The 13,108-nt window shown below is 33.5% G+C and overlaps 1 long non-coding RNA gene and 1 pseudogene across 1 annotated transcript in view; one reads left to right on the forward strand and one right to left on the reverse strand.

The window, feature by feature from the left end:
- Positions 1–5,748: 5,748 nt before the first annotated feature.
- On the reverse strand, positions 5,749–10,152 carry LOC130047728 (calcium-responsive transcription factor-like; annotated as a pseudogene).
- Positions 10,153–10,430: 278 nt separating this feature from the next.
- The window catches only part of LOC130047730 (uncharacterized), a 36,530-nt gene continuing 33,852 nt past the window's right edge, over positions 10,431–13,108 (forward strand). The window contains exon 1 of the long non-coding RNA XR_008796548.1: positions 10,431–10,611. This is a non-coding gene — a long non-coding RNA (uncharacterized LOC130047730). The remainder of the gene's footprint in view (positions 10,612–13,108) is intronic.

The following is a 13,108-nucleotide window of genomic DNA, read 5'->3' on the forward strand; positions in this document are numbered from 1 at the left end:
TCTGTAGAGCTTTTTTACCGACTATCACAAACATTCATGTCAAAGTCAAAGACACATAGCATGCATGTACACATATACACATATTAACCATATGGAGAAATTCTAACCACTTTATTCATGAGCTTGATATCAGGTGATCTTAAGGTTATGAATATTCATTAAGTGCGTAACTTTATCAGAAGTTATTTTACCGCGTACATTTAATTGCAATCATGGTGTAAAAATTAATTTTTAAAAATTGAAAAGTTATAACAACACAATATTTGAAACACGAGCTGAATTTAAAAACAAAATATACTCCCCGGCACGTACATATATGTCCACATAATATTACACAAATATGATCCTGTTCAGTAAGTCAATGTATATAACATAGCCCCCCCCCCCCCCTAGTCAACAACATACAGATCATCGGGCGATCCCACCTTTACCAAGCAATATTCTATCTCAAGTATTAATATTTATTTTAACTGCAGTTACGAATACATATTTACTAATAAATGTTTCCTTTATTTTGAAAATGGATGAAGTTCAGTAAAGCATCATATTTACATAAATGTTGGTTTCCGAAATCATTTAAACATTTTGTAGGTATCCCTTAGAGGGCTTCATGACGTCAGTACAAGTGTCAAGGACAGAAAAAATCATGACATTTCTATTCATCAAACGAATACATGGGAATGACTGCATTTTCTAAACTTGATTTTCCCCGTAGATGTCTCTTTGCCGAAATGCTAAAAATGCCGAAAACGGTGGTTTTGATTCAAAAACGAACTTTTTTGAGAAATAATTCAATAAATCTGTGAACAGATTCCGGAAAAACACATGTCAATTTGTCGTTTCCGATGCTGGAATTAGTGATCGTTATTTTGTATCTGTTGCTTTTTGAACTTTTTGTGATTTTCAAAGATTCTTGAAATGCTTATAATGGATTAAATGGGGCTCTTCGATTCAAAACTTTAACTATAAATGGAACTCCGAATTTTGTATCAGTTACATTGAAAGTTGTTTCATTGAAGAGATACGAACATGAAGAATGGGGTATGATGCTGGAAACGTGTGTTTATGCAGAGGTTAGTTTACAATTGTGATTTTACATATTTTTCTCTATTAATTGCTTTACGTAATTTGACTGATAGTTCGAATTCCAAGATTGCGGCATGCAAATTAGCCAAATGGTAAGAATTTCTCCATATGCAAAAGAATACAAAATAAAAACAAAACATTTCATGCAAGAATATATAGATGGATAAAAGCATAGGATTAAGAGGAAGAAATAAAATACTACAAGCAAGAGTAGATGTATATAATAATCATCATCAAAATTCAAGACAATACCGTATTAGCAATGTTTGTTGCTAATGTTGCGAAAAGTGTAAGCTGTTTCAAACAGAAAGGTGGATAAATAGTATAAGAATTTTGAAAATAATTTACTTACTTACTTAATCCTCTTCGTGCATGTCTGCACATAAGGCTGAAATCAGCTCCCGCCACACTTGTCTGTCCCTTGTCTTCTTTTCTGCTTCTTTCCAGGTTAGTCCTATCTCTTTCAACTCTCCATCTATCATTCTTCGCCAGGTTTCTTTTGATCTTCTCCTTTTACTTTTCCCTTCAGGAGTCCATCTGAGAGCGACATTTGCTGGTCATGCTTTGTTCATTCTCATGGCGTGCCCTAGCCACCTCCATCTGCATTGTTTAATTTCTAATTGGATGCTCTTTTGAGAAGTCTTACTCCATAGGTCTTTATTAGAGATCTTTTTCGGCCAGTAGATTTTGCAGATTCTCCTAAGGCAGGTGTTATGGAAGGATGACAGCTTCTTAAGGTCGCTCTGAACGAGTTTCCAGCACTCTGCTCCATAAAGTAATATGGACTTGACATTGCTGCTATAGATCTTTACTTTAGTTTTAAGGGAAACTTTTCTAGATCTCCATAAAGGTCTTAGCTGACAAAAAGTTGATCTTGCCTTAATAATTCTCGATGTTATGTCTTTTGATGTTCCATTGTCTTTCCCTATGATGGCACCTAAGTATGCAAGGTGAAGATAACGAACAGTGATCAATCTCATAACTCCTACAAGCAATACAAAATAGATAGTTGGGCAAACACGGACCCCTGGACACACCAGAGGTGGGATCAGGTGCCTAGGAGGAGTAAGTATCCCCTGTTGTATGTAAAGTTGTCTATTTCTTCAATGTCATGATCCTGGATTCTTATGGGTGTATTACAGGTATTGTTTATCGCCAATACTTTTGTCTTCGTTGCATTTATGTCCAAACCAATAGACTGTGCAGTTGTTTCTAGTCGTGCTGTCTTTCTTTGCATTTGTTGTTTGTTGCTAGAGACAAGACATACATCATTGGCAAAATCAAGGTCTTCGAGAAATGATTCCAATGTCCATCTTATTCCAGTATTTTCATTTCCGAGGGTAGATCTCATGAACCAATTTAATAATAATTTAAATATAATTAAAATCAATAATGGTAGTAAATTAATCGTATAAATATTTATGGTGTCTAAGATATAGTATATAGAAATTTTACTCATTTCACATCACTCAGAGGTAGGTACAGAAATTTGACTTATTTTACATCACTGAGGGGTAGGATTTAAATATTTGACTTAATTCACATTACTCAGTAGGTATAGAAAGTTTTCTTATTTCAAATCACTTAGACGTAGGTTTTAAATATTTGACTTATTTCACATCACTCAGAGGTTGGTAAGTTCAAGTACGGTGTTTACAATATAGGAGATTAAAAATTTAACTTATTTCACGTCACTCAGAAGTAGGTATGGAAATGTTTTCTTATTTCACATCACTCAGAGGTAGATAGGTTAAAGTCCGATGTCAAAGACACAGAATATAGAAATTGGAATTATTTAACATCACTCAGAAGTAGGTAAATTCATGTACGGTGTCTAAGACATAAGGATATAGAAATTTGACTTATTTCACATCACTCAGAGGTAGATATAGAAACTTTTCTTATTTAGCATCACTCAGAGGTAGATATAGAAACTTTTCTTATTTAGCATCACTCAGAGGTAGGTTTTAAATATTTGACTAATTTCACATCAATCGGAGGTAGATAGGTTCATGTACGATGTTTAAAATGTAGGAGATAAAAATGTGACTTATTTCACATCACTCAGAGGTAGGTAGATAAAAGTCCGATGTCTAAGACACACAATATAGAAATTCGACTTATTTCATATCACTCTGCGGTAGGTAGTTTCATGTACGACGTCTAAGACATAGCATATAGAAATCAGATTTATTTCACGTCACTCTGAGGTAGGTTTTAAAAATTTGACTTATTTCACATCACTCTGATGTAGGTTCGAAATATTTCACTTATTTCACATCACTCAGAGGTAGGTAGATTAAAGTCCGATGTCAACGATACACAATATAGAAATTCCACTTATTTCGTATCACTCAGAAGTAGGAAATTTCATGTATTTGTCCAAGGCATAGGATATAAAAATCTGACTTATTTCACTTCACTCAGAGGTAGGTTTTAAATATTTGACTTATTTCACATCACTCAGAAGTAGGTTTTTAAAAATTGACTTATTTCACATCACTCAGAAGTAGGTTTTAAATATTTGACTTATTTCACATCACTCTGATGTAAGTTCGAAATATTTCACTTATTTCACATCACTCAGAGGTAGTTATAGAACGTTTTCTTATTTCACGTCACTCAGAAGTAGGTTTTAAATATTCGACTTATTTCACATCACTCAGAAGTAGGTTTTAAAAATTTGACTTATTTCACATCACTCAGAAGTAGGTTTTAAATATTCGACTTATTTCACATCACTCATAAGTAGGTATTAAATATTTGACTTATTTCACATCACTCAGAAGTAGGTTTTAAATATTTGACTTATTTCACATCACTCAGATGTAGATAAGTTCATGTACAGTGTCTGAGACATAGGATATAAACAATCTTGACTTATTTCACATCACTTGGAGGTAGGTAAGTTCATGTACAGTGTCTGAGACATCGATTATAAAATTTGACTTATTTCACATCACTCAGAGGTAGTTATAAAAAGTTTTCTGATTTCACATCACTCAGAGGTAGGTTTTAAACATTTGACTATTTTACCTCATTCAGAAGTAGGTAGATAAAAGTTAGATGTCTAAGACACACAATATAGAAATTCGACTTATTTCACATCACTCAGAAGTAAGTTTTAAATATTCGACTTATTTCACGTCACTCAGAAGTAGGTTTTAAATATTCGACTTATTTCACATCACTCAGAAGTAGGTTGTAAAAATTTGACTTATTTCACATCACTCAGAAGTAGGTTTTAAATATTTGACTTATTTCACATCACTCAGAAGTAGATTTTAAATATTCGACTTATTTCACGTCACTCAGAAGTATGTTTTAAATATTCGACTTATTTCACATCACTCAGAAGTAGGTTTTAAATATTTGACTTATTTCATATCACTCAGAAGTAGATAAGTTCATGTACAGTGTCTGAGACATAGGATATAAAATCCTGACTTATTTCACATCACTCAGAAGTAGGTTTTAAATATTTGACTTATTTCACATCACTCGGAGGTAGGTAAGTTCATGTACAGTGTCTGAGATATCGATTATAAAATTTGACTTATTTCACATCACTCTGAGGTAAGTTTTAAAAATTTGACTATTTCACATCATTCAGAAGTAGGTAGATAAAAGTTAGATGTCTAAGACACACAATAAAGAAATTCGACTTATTTCACATCACTCAGAAGTAGGTAGTTTCATGTACGATGTCTAAGACATAGGATATATAAATTTGACTTATTTCACATCACTCAGAGGTAGGTTTTAAATATTTGACTTATTTCACATCACTCAGAGGTAGGTAGATTAAAATCCGATGTCATCGATACACAATATACAAAGTCAACTTATTTCGTATCACTTAGAAGTAGGAAAGTTCATATATCTGTGTAAGACATAGGATATAAGATCCTGACTTATTTTACATCACTCAGAGGTAGGTTTTAAAAGTTCGACTTATTTCACATCACTCAGAGGTAGGTTTTAAAAATTTGATTTATTTTACATCTCTCAGAAGTAGGCAAGTTCATGTACAGTGTCTGACACATAGATTATAAAATTCTGATTTATTTCATATCACTCGGAGGTAGGTAGGTTCATGTACGATGTTTAAAATATCGGAGATAAAAATTTCACATCACTCAGAGGTAAGTAGATAAAAGTCCGATGTCTAAGACACAATATAGAAATTCGACTTATTTCACATCACTCAGAAGTAGGTAGTTTCATATACGATGTCTCAGACATAGGATGTATAAATTTGACTTATTTCACATCACTCTGATGTAGGTTCGAAATATTTCACTTATTTCACATCACTCAGAGCTAGGTAGATTACAGTTCGATGTCAACGATACACAATATAGAAATTCGACTTATTTCGTATCACTCAGAAGTATGAAAGTTCATGTATTTGTCCAAGGCATAGGATATAAAAATCTGACTTATTTCACTTCACTCAGAGGTAGGTTTTAAATATTGACTTATTTCACATCACTCAGAAGGAGGTTTTAAATATACTTATTTCACATCACTCAGAGGTAGGTAAGTTCATGTACGGTGTTTACAATATAGGAGATTAAAAATTTGACTTATTTCACATCACCTAGAGGTAGGTTTTAAATATTTGATTTATTTCACATCACTTAGAAGTATATAGGTAGGTTCATGTACAGTGTCTAAAATATAGGATATACATGTAGAAATTTGACTTGTTTCACATCACTATATATACAGTGTATATCAGTTATCATTCACAGTAGAAGTTTTCACACATCAGGCTCTTTTTTGAAATATCAGACTCTCTTTCGGCACATCAGTTCTTTTCACCACATTATTTATCTTGCACACCAGGCAGAAGGAGTGGGAATAGTTGTGACTTATATTTCAAGGAACATTAATTCTGCAACAACTATAACACAACAATTCGCATATTTTCCCCCATTACCTGTGCTACAAAATAAACAAGAGGCCCATGGGCCATATCGCTCACCTGAGTCACCTTGACCCATATCTGAAGACTTTCCATATATATTTGCATGTAAAACCTTAGTCCCTATTATGGCCAAAACAAACTTTTGCAAACTTGATCTACACTATGTCAGAAAGCTTTCATGTAAATGTCAACCTCTTTGGCCCAATGGTTCTTGAGAAGAAGATTTTTAAAGCTTTTTCCTATATTTGTATGTAAAACTTTGACCACCCACCCCTCCACTTGTGGCCCCATCCTACCCCCGGGGGCCATGATTTGAACAAACTTGAATCTGCATTATGTCAGAAAGTTTTCTTGTAAATATCAGCTTTTCTGACTCAGTGGTTATTGAGAAAAAGATATTTCCTATATATTTGTATGTAAATCTTTGATCCCCTATTGTGACCCCATCCTACCCCCGGGGGCCATGATTTGAACAAACTTGAATCTGCACTATGTTAGAAAGTTTTCATGTAAAAATCAGCTTTTCTGGCTCAGTGGTTCTTGAGAAGAAGATTTTTCCTATATATTTGTATGTAAAACTTTGATCCCCTATTGTGGCCCCTTCCAACCCCCGGAGCCCATGATTTGAACAAACTTGAATCTGTATTATGTCAGGAAGCTTTCATGTAAATCTCAGCTTTTTTGGCTTAGTGGTTCTTGAGAAGATTTTTAAAGTTTTTCTCTATATATTTGTATGTAAAACTTTGATCCCCCTTGTGGCCCCATCCTACCCCCGGGGGCCATGATTTGTACAAATTTGAATCTGCAATATGTCAGGAAGCTTTCAGGTAAATTTCAGCTCTTCTGGCCCAGTGGTTCTTGAGAAGAAGATTTTTAAATGACCCCACTCTATTTTTGCATTTTTGTGATTATCTCCCCTTTGAAATGAACATGACCCTTCATTTGAACAAACTTGAAAGCCCTTTACCCAAGGATGCATTTGGCCAAGTTTGGTTGAAATTGGCCTAGTAGTTCTGAAGAAGAAGATAAAATTGTGAAAAGTTTACAACAACGACGACAGACAACGGACAAATTTTGATCAGAAAAGCTCACTTGAACCTTCGGTTCAGGTGAGCTAATTACATGTAGTAACTCATGTTACAGTGAGTAGGTTCTTTGCATTTTTTCATTCAAGAAATAAAAGTCATTTTAAGAATATAAATCTGATCAGTAAAAACATATGATAAGGAATCTACAATACATAGTAAAAGATACCGTGTCTGTTCCTTGAAAGAATTCATTAGATTTCTAATATCTTTATCCAATGGAAAGAAGCGTCGATTTTCTTCATCAGTCATTCTAAGTTCCTTCCTGCTAAATGACTTGATGTGACGTCTCATTTCTGAAACTTTAGACACTCCTTCATCCATCAGATGTGATTTTTTTTCCTTGATGGTATTGTCGATTGGTAGACAAATACCTGCAAGCTATCAAAAGTAAACAACCCTGTAATTTACAAATGATCCCAGGCTGGTTGATTGCACAATAATTTTTTCCCTACAATAATAATAATCTTAATTTTTATAAAGTCAGACATACAAACATATGGAGCACCAAATTAACATAAACTCAAATAATTGAAGATACATGTATATCTTCAATTATTTGAAGATATCATCAATTCAATTATTGCTCTCTTTCATTGAATTGAGTGCATTAAATCAATTATTGCTCTCATCAAATGAATTAATGTGCACTTCAATTCAATTATTGCTCTCATCAATTCAATTAATGCGCACATCAATTGAATTGAAGAGAGCAATAATTGAATTAATGTGTGCATTAATTCAATTATTGCTCTCTTCAATGCAATTGATGAGAGCATCAATTTCGTAGAAATATTGCTCGCAATAATTAACTTAGAGCTCGGTATAAGTAATTTGATGATCTCTTTAATTCAGTTGAAGATATCATTAATTATTTACAATGCTTTTGTATAAGGAATTAATGCACGCATCAATTCCTTTGAAGAGAGCAACAATTCAATTAAAGAGATCATTAATTCAATTGTGGATATGTTGAATTGAAGATATCTTTAATCATATAGTTGCTTTCTCTAAAAGAATTATTGCTCTCTTCAAATGAATTACTAGTAAAGATATCATTAATTCAATTGAAGAGAGCAATGATTGAATTAATGCATCAATTCAATTATTGCTCTCATCAATTGATTTAATGTGCGCATTATATCAATTATTGCTCTCTTCAACTGAATTGTAGCACGCATCAATTCAATTGTTGATATCATTAATTCATTCGAAGAGATCATTAATTCTATTAAAGTGCACATCAATTCAGCTGAATAATTAATGCTATCATCAATTCAATGAATGCAGGCAATAATTCAGAATTGAAGATATCATTAATTATTTGAAGAGAACTTTAATTAAATTGTTGTGCGCATCAAATGAATTGATGATATCTTCAAATAATTGAAGATATCTTCAATTATTTGAGTTTATGTTAATTTGGCGTTCCATACAAAAAACAATGGTATATGCTAGCTATTTGAAGACTTGCACAGACGGGCACTAGGGGGTCATTTTGTGGGAGGGAACCAGAATACCCAGTAGAAACCCATGTGTTCGAGTGGACAACCACCATACCCTCTCACATACAGCCACTGTCAATTATGGGGTTTGAACTTAGGTCGCAGCGGTGAGAAACAGTTGCATTAACCACTACACTACCTGGAAACCCCATGTTTCTATTACTCTTACTTAATAAGGAAAGGATGTGATTAAGGCACATCAGGCTTCTTGGCATTCAATTTGTCAAGTAAAACTAAATTTAACAATCAAATGGTTTTAAAAGTATAATTTACAAGTAGGTATGCACCTTTCATATAGCTTTCCTATTCTTCAGAATTTATGTTAAGATTGTGTTAAATATTGATCAACCTGTCCTGTCAAATGATTTTTGTGGCTCTCAATTCCTGGGGGAAAAAAATGTGAATTTCCTTTTCCCTGTGCACATCTTCATTTGCGGAAAGAGCCTTCTTCAACTTCTGCGCTTGGTGTTTTCTCTTCCAGATAGAATCATGACCAAGGATCTGTTCAAGTGATTGAAAAATATCCACAATTTTATATTTAAGATGCACGATAGTCACTTTGCCTACATTAGCCAAAAGTTGAACCCAGAGCATTCATGAAGGACAAAAAGAAACTATGATTTAAATAAACTTTAATCCATATTTAATCTGGCCAGTTTAATACATTAATCGAAATTTTTACCAGTACATGTCTTATGATTACTGCTTTACCTTATAATCAGGAAATTTACATATCTTTTTCATATAAATTCTGGCAGGGCAATCAAGTTTTTTGTGTTTTGTACCAAAGTTCTGCTCTTTTGTGTATAAGAATGATCTTGGTCTGCTTCTATGGTCTGCAAATTTAATTATATACACTTGTACATAAATTGCAATTTTTTTTATTGATGCTTAAATATTGGTATGAGATTAAAGTTAAAACATATTCAAAGTTGGAAATGCATTTTAAAATAATTCAATCACACAATCCTGAAGAAAATGACATGCAGCATATAAACTCAGTGCGAGCTAGTACCTTCTCCATTTGGTACTTCTTCTTTTTCATTGTATTTCTGTCTGGCCCAAAGTGACATTCTCTGACATCAAAACCAAGAATAATGAATGGTGTGCCATTACAGGGTACTTTAACACCCTCCTTTTGTCCCTTGTCCTCCCAAAGCACTCAGATGACCTTGAAGGCCTATATCGTATAAAAGTATACATTTTTTAAAATGTGTAATAGAACTTGTGTCTGCTATGGTGCAGTTCAGATGTAAAATCATTGCATACACCTACTTTCTTAGTTGGTATTTTCATTTAATTAATTAATTCAACCAGTTAGAAACAAGAGGAATTACTTAATTATGTCAGAGCTTGGCTGAATATAAGGAATTTATACATAATTGCACGACATCCAGTACTTAAAATCCAGATCATGACTAAATCCTTTATTTCGCCTAAATATTGTAAATTTAGTGACTGTGTCTATTTCAAACTTAGTCACTAGCTTTTCGGCTTCTTCCACCGTGTTGACAACAACATATTTCGGCTCATACTCAGACATTCTTCTACATGGAGGGACAACACGAACGTAAATATTCAAATATTACTACTACTATTATTATGTCTAATAAAAATACTAAAAGACACCTAGCTTCGTGAAATATCGGAAGGAAATAATAGCTGTTTACACAAAATTGCTGATTACTCAATTTACTGCGATGAGTGGAATGATTTCGGGAAAACCGAGGTGGAATAATTCGATTATCGAACTCTGTGTTAAAAAAAATAGAGGCATTCCGAACGACAACCTACTTCTGAGTGATCTGAACTAGCACGCACCCTGGAACTGTGCACAGGGAACACACGTGTTTCCGTTTCAACGAAAACAACACAGCTTCACTGTCACAGCAAAGGCTTGTTTTATACATCTTTAAAACGACCTGATGTCAGAAGAAGATACCCTGGAATTCCTGTTGCAGGATGACCCAAACGATCATGCATTCAGTATAAACATGAACATGTAAGTTGATGTAGCCACCGATGCAAGTTGTTTCGGCCTTTTTACAATTCGGCCCTAGGTTCGTTCGGCCTCAAGTTTTTTCGGCCTCTTGTCGTTTCGGCCTCAGATACCTAGTCGTTTCGGCCCAAGTTTCGTAAGCGACAAAATACCGACAATGTGATGTTGTTTTTGTTAATATAAATGTGTATTGAATTTATGCTATTGTTGAAATGGAAGCTGTTCGAGTGTAAGCTTTTGAGACTTTAATGAAGAGGAAATTTTGTATGAAGAGGAAATAAATGGAGGTAGGCCTAGTGTTAGAAACGATAATGAAATATATGCAAAATTGTTCAAATTTTCTTTTCCATGATGCTAAGCAAATTGTGATACCATGATAATTGAGAATAGTTTTTGAAATCATCAAGGCAAACTTTTTAACCTCGAAATATAATTATTTCTTAACAAATTTGTGCTGTAAAATTTCAATTTAGCATTTGACATGTGATTTCACCGCAAAACCTCTAGATGTAAAACTTATACGGTACCAATTTTGATGCACCAGATGCGCATTTCGACAAATAATGTCTCTTCAGTGATGCTCAACCGAAATGTTTGAAATCCGAAATAACTATGAAGTTTTAGATCTAAATATAACCAAAAACAACGTGCCAAACAAGTGGAGCCAAATTCGTCCAAGGATAAGAGCTATGCATGAGGGAGATAATCCTTAATTTTGAAATGAATATTAAAAATCACTTTGAAATCAAGTGAAGAAACTACAAACAATTGTGCATTTTTTGTTAGTATATCTATAGGTAAATCGTGGTATCTTGTTTAGAAAACATGTAATAAACGATTAAAAAAGCAATAATTTCTTTCTTTCCCGGAGAAATAAATGGCATGCAGCAAACTTTACATTTTGGTAAGGGTACAATTAATTTTTGAACTGTCAGTAAACGATGCATTCAGCTACAAAGCTTTATCCCATCTTTCACCCTGATGAACAGAATTATTTATTTTTTATCTATCAGAAATTCATATTATGAATTATTTTTTACTATAAATGTAACATGTTCAACTTTGTATACAAATAAAGAAGTCGATCAACAGAAACGCGAGTGATTAATTCTACACTGAAGTGTTGTAAAATCTTATTTACAAGTTCAGATGAATATTAATGAGTCAAGTATCATGGAAAATTATTTAACCATACTAAACTGACTTGGACAATTAAAAACTTGATTGTAATACACGAGGTCCGCGTGCTTCAAAGTTTGAAATTCGGTCACGGCCTCGTGGGAAGCTGAGTTCACACCTTTACGCATGAAAATATGATGCAAAATTGCTGTACATGTACAGTGCATGTCCAATTCTTCGGTTTTGTAAATTGATTATTGACCACACAATTAGCTGTGCGTCAATTTTCAATTTAAGGATATATGATACCCAACAACATTTGCTGTGGAATTTTGTAATACTATTTGTAAGGGTTTAAAATATTCAATGATAACCGATGTGATCTCTTTCTCTCTCTCTCTCTCTCTCTCTCTCTCTCTCTCTCTCTCTCTCTCTCTCTCTCTCTCTCTCTCTCTCTCTCTCTATTTTTTCAAAGGCAAAAAAGTGCTCTGTTAGGTATAGCTATAGGGATACCTATAAAAGTTTATCTAATACTCTCTTTCGAATTATGAAAAAAAAGTTTTTGAAAGAATATTAGTAAAGACATGCCCGCACACCGCTTGTCCTCACTAAGCTAATATTTTGTATCTACATCTTTCACATGTTGTAGGTCACATGGTGCAATTCTGTCCACTCACAACTTCTGTCCATTGGTTGAAATTTGTCCTCGCGCGCGCGCCTCGCGATGTTTTAGATTCAGTAGAATCAAGAATATTGAGAGAGAGAGAGAGAGAGAGAGAGAGAGAGAGAGAGAGAGAGAGAGAGAGAGAGAGAGAGAGAGAGAGATTTTTCATTAAAATATTTGTGCCTTAAAAATAACTGCATCATATGGTACCGGTTAATAATTTAATCAGCATCATAATGTGCAATGTTCATAACAAATATATTATATATGTTTTGGCATTTTTGTTTTTAAAATACAAGCTTATGTAATATGTAAATAGCATATCATTTTCTTTGATGGTGTGGACTTCCTTGTTTACACCATAGACATATATAACTGTTTACACAACAAAGAAATATCAATTTTGATATAGTAAGATGAAAAAAAGACTTATTTTTTGGTATTACAAAGGTATTTAAAAGTGAGGCCGAAACGACTAGGGCCGAAACGACATTAGGCCGAAACTACTAACGGCCGAAAAAAATTGGGGCCGAACTGAAAAAAGGCCGAAACGACCAGAAATCGTAGCCACATAGGCCGACTAGAAAAAAAAATTGCAGTTTTGTTATGTTATGAAAAATTCACGATTAATCAACGCGATTTGATGCCATAATTTGTCGTTTCATGAAAGAAAATATTTATATTTTATGATATTTAAACCAAGCTTTTATTAAGGAT

Source organism: Ostrea edulis, chromosome 7 (assembly GCF_947568905.1).
Source record: "Ostrea edulis chromosome 7, xbOstEdul1.1, whole genome shotgun sequence".
NCBI classification, from domain to species: domain Eukaryota; kingdom Metazoa; phylum Mollusca; class Bivalvia; order Ostreida; family Ostreidae; genus Ostrea; species Ostrea edulis.